Below are 6066 nucleotides of genomic sequence, written 5' to 3'. Positions count from 1 at the left end.
TTTCATATGTTGTGTCTTGACAGTGTTTGAAACATCTGTACCAAGCTTTGTTACGATATGAATATCCGTGACTGATTTATTGGCATTTATGTGCCAGGTCATGCCCATTATTGGTCAATAGAGGACATGTTGTTTTTGGTAGAAGTCTGGAAAATATTGCGTTGTGAGACCTTGGTCCATAGGTGCCAGAGGAGTAGCGTTTAAGCGTTTTTCATCAAATAAAAGATTGCAAAAAATCCATAATGGCGGACCTTATGGGTCCTTCAGCAAATGTGTTCCTTGTCAGTAGAGTACCAGATTTCCTGACTCTAGATCACAGGGAGTGTGGGGTGTGAGCTTTCAAAGTTATCGTTTTCAATGGTTTACTATAGCGCCGCCATGTGGCCAGTTGGCATGGCATTGCATGAGAGGGTGTTGCTCATGGCCCTTTACCATCATAAATGTGCATCCCCCTAGGTCTTATTATCTCACGAGAATTATTATTTTTTCTCACAATAATGGCAGAATAGGTATAGTTATAACAGCCATTAAAGCTGCAAGCAGCAATGCAGGGGTTGAAGCAATGTGCCACCATTAGGACAAATTGGACACACCACCCTAGGATGAACTACTTCTGTATTCCTTACGATGCTTGCCAAATATCAGAACTCAACATCAAACAGATTATTCAATATGCCTTTGATGTATTTTGGACCATTTGTAATGATGGTGACAATTTTAAGCACCTTTTTCTCCAGAACCTCCCCCCCAAAAATGTATGCATTCCAGCAAAGCCACTACACAACATTAAACAATACATTGATTGCACCATAAAGGTGACAAACTGTGCCCACAAACTGTTAGGACCTACATAAAGCTATCACAAACAGCAGAGTCCCAACAGCAGTCCCAACACCTTACCACTGCTACACCCGGCTATCAGCGGAGCCTTGTCTGGCAGCGAAACAGTTAATTCAGACTCATTTTCTGCCTTTAAAAAAAGCATAACTGATATGGCTGACTTGCTTAAACAAATGTGGTTTCTACTGACAATTGAGTATGTACAAACTATGGCATAAGGGGACGATGAGGGGACAAGAGGCAATCCGTAATTTAGATTCCGATATTAATGAGCGAGCTAGGACAGGCGTTGTAAATATAACTATTTGTTCAGCACTTTTGAAATGTACAGCGACAGAATTCAGAACATGGGCCGTTCTTACAGTATTCTCCATGTACATCAAGTCAGAACCATAGGATAAATAAAGGGGGCATATAAGCAGACAATGAAAGCTCTTACAACATTTGATAATGACATTTCTCTAAAACAGGCTATAGGCTAAATGTGCACCACCAAGTCAGAACAGTAGGCTAAATTATGATAAGGAAAGGGACCAAATTATTAGGTGGGGGCACATGGGCTACGAACAGTTTACCACATAGCATACACTTAGTATTTCTTCTTAGCTACAGTATACCTATCTAACTGACATATTATATAATTTATGTAGCAGTATACAAGACATTTTTGGAATTGTCTTCTTGTGCTGTGCTCACTTGAACTGGAAGGTGGCACGGCGGTCCTTCACTGGCAAACTTTGTCATCAAACTTTGCCATCAAAGTCTGGCATTCTCTGGATTTATGGTACTTTCAAGACAACTGTGAACTCTGGGAAAAAAACTAGGTTGAATCATGACATCAGTGATCTTCAGGTCGAAGCTTTCGAAAGAGGCCAGAGTTCCCAACTTGGAATTCCGGGTTGAATGACCGTTCAAAACGTATTTTCCCTGTCAGAGATCATTTTTATCAGATTTGCAAAGTTGTCTTGAACTCAGTCTTTGATTTCACAGTTCCGAATTTCCAGTTGTTTTGAACGTGGATAGACAGCATGGCTAATATTGAATGATTATCCTTTTAAGCTTGGAAAAGAGACCCTTAACAAAAGTCTCTCTCATCTTAGTGTGCCAGTGCGCAGAATAACTGATTTGTTTTTGATCGCTCAACACCCATTGAATATGTCCGGTGTCAGTAAACATCGGCAACAAAGCTTAATTAAAATGTTGCAGCAGCACAACAACAGTCATCAACGCTCTTGATAACATGAAAACTGCCTAACCAGCTCTGCTAGGGGGAGCAAAATGGTCAGAGTGGGAACTTGACTGTGGTTGTGAGGTCAGAGCTTTCAGAACAACCCTACTTACAGTGGGGCAGCCACCAATTGTGCAAGTTCTCCCACTTAAAAAGATGAGAGGCATGTAATTTTCATCATAGGTACACTTCAACTATGACAGACAAAATGAGGAAAAACAAATCCAGAAAATCACATTGTAGGATTTTTAATGAATTTATTTGCAAATGATGGTGGAAAATAAGTATTTGGTCAATAACAAAAGTTTATCTCAATAGTTTGTTATATACCCTTTGTTGGCAATGACAGAGGTCAAACGTTTTCTGTAAGTCTTCACAAGGTTTTCACACACTATTGCTGGTATTTTGGCCCATTCCGCCATGCAGATCTCCTCTAGAGCAGTGATGTTTTGGGGCTGTTGCTTGGCAACACGGACTTTCAACTCCCTCTAAAGATTTTCTATGGGGTTGAGATCTGGAGACTGGCTAGGCCACTCCAGGACCTTGAAATGCTTCTTACGAAGCCACTCCTTCGTTGCCCGGGCAGTGTGTTTGGGATCATTGTCATGCTGAAAGACCCAGCCACGTTTCATCTTCAATGCCCTTGCTGATGGAAGGAGGTTTTCACACAAAATCTCACGATACATGACCCCATTCATTCTTTCTACACGGATCAGTCGTACTGGTCCCTTTGCAGAAAAACAGTCCCAAAGCATGATGTTTCCACCCCCATGCTTCACAGTAGGTATGGTGTTCTTTGGATGCAACTCAGCATTCTTTGTCCTCCAAACACGACGAGTTGAGTTTTTACCAAAAAGTTATATTTTGGTTTCATCTGACCATATGACATTCTCCAAATCTTCTTCTGGATCATCCAAATGCTCTCTAGCAAACTTCAGACGGGCCTGGACATGTACTGGCTTATTAAGCAGGGGGACACGTCTGGCACTGCAGGATTTGAGTCCCTGGCGGCGTAGTGTGTTACTGATGGTAGGCTTTGTTACTTTGGTCTCAGATCTCTGCAGGTCATTCACTAGGTCCCCCCGTGTGGTTCCGGGATTTTTGCTCACCGTTCTTTTGATCATTTTGACCCCACGGGGTGAGATCTGCGTGGAGCCCCAGATCAAGGGAGATTATCAGTGGTCTTGTATGTCTTCCATTTCCTAGTAATTGCTCCCACAGTTGATTTCTTCAAACCAAGCTGCTTACCTATTGCAGATGCAGTCTTCCCAGCCTGGTGCAGGTCTACAATTTTGTTTCTGGTGTCCTTTGACAGCTCTTTGGTCTTGGCCATAGTGGCGTTTGGAGTGTGACTGTTTGAGGTTGTGGACAGGTGTCTTTTATACTGATAACAAGTTCAAACAGGTGCCATTAATACAGGTAACGAGTGGAGGACAGTGGAGCCTCTTAAAGAAGAAGTTACAGGTCTGTGAGAGCCAGAAATCTTGCTTGTTTGTAGGTGACCAAATACTTTTTTTAAATTTTATTTATTTATTTATTTTGAATTTTACCCCTTTTTCTCCCCAATTTTGTGGTATCCAATTGTTGTAGTAGCTACTATCTTGTCTCATCGCTACAACTCCCGTACGGGCTCGGGAGAGACGAAGGTTGAAAGTCATGCGTCCTCCGATACACAACCCAACCAAGCCGCACTGCTTCTTAACACAGCACGCATCCAACCCGGAAGCCAGCCGCACCAATGTGCCGGAGGAAACACCGTGCACCTGGCCACCTTGGTTAGCGCACACTGCGCCCAGTCCGCCACAGGAGTCGCTGGTGCGCGATGAGACAAGGACACCCCTACCGACCAAGCCCTCCCTAACCCGGGCGACGCTAGGCCAATTGTGCGTCGCCCCATGGACCTCCCGGTCGCGGCCGGTTACGACAGAGCCTGGTCCAAATAATTATTTTGAGTCAACTGGAGGTGTACCTGTGGATGTATTTCAAGACCTACGTTCAAACTCAGTGCCTCTTTGCTTGACATAATGGGAAAATCAAAAAGAAAATCAGCCAAGACCTCAGAAAAAAAATTGTAGACCTCCAACAAGTCTGGTTCATCCTTGGGAGCAATATCCAAACGCCTGAAGGTACCACATTCATCTGTACAAACAGTAGTACACAAGTATAAACACCTTGGAACCACGTAGCCTTCATACCGCTCAGGAAGGAGGTACATTCTGTCTCCTAGAGATGAACATATTTTGGTGCGAAAAGTGCAAGTCAATCCCAGGACAGGAAGGGAACCTGTGAAGATGCTGGAGGAAACAGATAAAAGTATTTATATCCACAGTAAAACGAGTCCTATATCGACATATCCTGAAAGGCCGCTCAGCAAGGAAGAAGCCACTACTCCAAAACCACCATCCTACCTTACTAGCACCACATGGTGCACTAACCAAAACACAGGGGATGGTCCGCCCAGGTCTTACCTACTGTGAAAAGACAGTACATACTACAGGTACCATATTTTGCAAATAAATTAATTAAAAAACCTACAATGTGATTTTCTGGATTTTCTTTTCTCATTTTGTCTGTCATAGTTGAAGTGTACCTATGATGAAAATTACAGGCCTCTCTCATCTTTTTAAGTGGGAGAACGTGCACAATTGGTGGCTGACTAAATACTTTTTTGCCCCACTGTATTGGCCAGAGCATTCAGTGTGCTCTCTGAACGCGAAACACTCTGAATTTACGAATGGACAATCTGACAGCACAGTTGCAGTCACCAATGCTCTGGATAACATAACAGCCTAACCAGCTCTGCTTAATAATGTTCAGTGAGCTGTTGTTCTCTCTCTCTCTCTCTCGCTCTCTCTCTTAGGTGTCTTGAAGTAGCTGGCAAATTAGTACAGAATGGTCAGATCAACCCTTACAATGCTGAATGGGTGTAGACAAAGAATGGTTCTCCAATAGTCGTACCAAAACATTGAAAGACGGTTTTCTCAAAAGTGAGTTTACAAGTTGATCAACTTTAAAAGCAGAATGACTTTCCAATTGTTTCCTCAAATGCACGGTATGATGTAGCTATGTCTCAACTTTATTCAATGTAAAAAACAGAAATTCAATAATTGTTGCTACATAAGACCGAATCCAGGTGGTGAGTCACATTTACCATTGAAAAAAAAGTAAGTTCCGGTTTGCTTAAGGGGGTGGCTCTCCCATAGGCAGCAATACATTAGCAACTGGGTCTGGTCTGCTTAGTTCAGTGACTCTATATGAACCAGAAAAAACTAGCGAGTGGGATTTCTCACTTCCTTTTCCATCTCTGGTAAAGCTAACTAGCTAAATTGCCATACATGTTTAATGCTTTTCGACTTGTCCCCAAATTAATGTCATTGGTTTAGAGTTTGTTTTGATATTTTAACCTGCGTGTCGTGATCGCGTTTGGTGGAGGGGGGGCAAAATAAATGTATGCACGATAGCGCACGCGCGCAGCAGCTGGTTTGGGTTCCGTGTAAAACATTAGGGGAACATTACAGGTAACATTAGAAACACGTTCTCTCCCTAGACCTGTTAGTTGGGAATGCAGGGAGTTGTGCAATTACAGCATTCTATCGGACACATTCACTTTAAATCCACTGTTCCTATGAGTTATGTATAATTGTAGGTAATATCGGATTCTATATTTAATAATGTTGTTTCAAAGCCAATTGACAGCTTCGAACAATACGTTTCCCTTCGTGACGACATGTTTAGCCAAAACATGGCTTGTGCAATAAGGAGGTGCATCTTGGGATATGTAGTAGGTAATTTAGGGACATACCTCCAATTCTAAACGCTTTTAACCACCAAAACACAACAAGGACCATGATGCTGCTCGAAATTGCGCATGGATATTGCAGACAGCTGATGACCATAAAGAATGATAGCGGCATCTATGGCCAAAATACTTTATTAGCGCCAATGAGCGCTTCCACCATTTTAATGTGGTCAACTGGGTGGGAATTCAATTTCATTGG

The sequence above is a fragment of the Oncorhynchus mykiss genome, chromosome 6, assembly GCF_013265735.2.
Source record: "Oncorhynchus mykiss isolate Arlee chromosome 6, USDA_OmykA_1.1, whole genome shotgun sequence".
In the NCBI taxonomy this organism is placed as follows: Eukaryota; Metazoa; Chordata; class Actinopteri; order Salmoniformes; family Salmonidae; genus Oncorhynchus; species Oncorhynchus mykiss.
Note: the sequence above shows the minus strand (reverse complement) of the source record.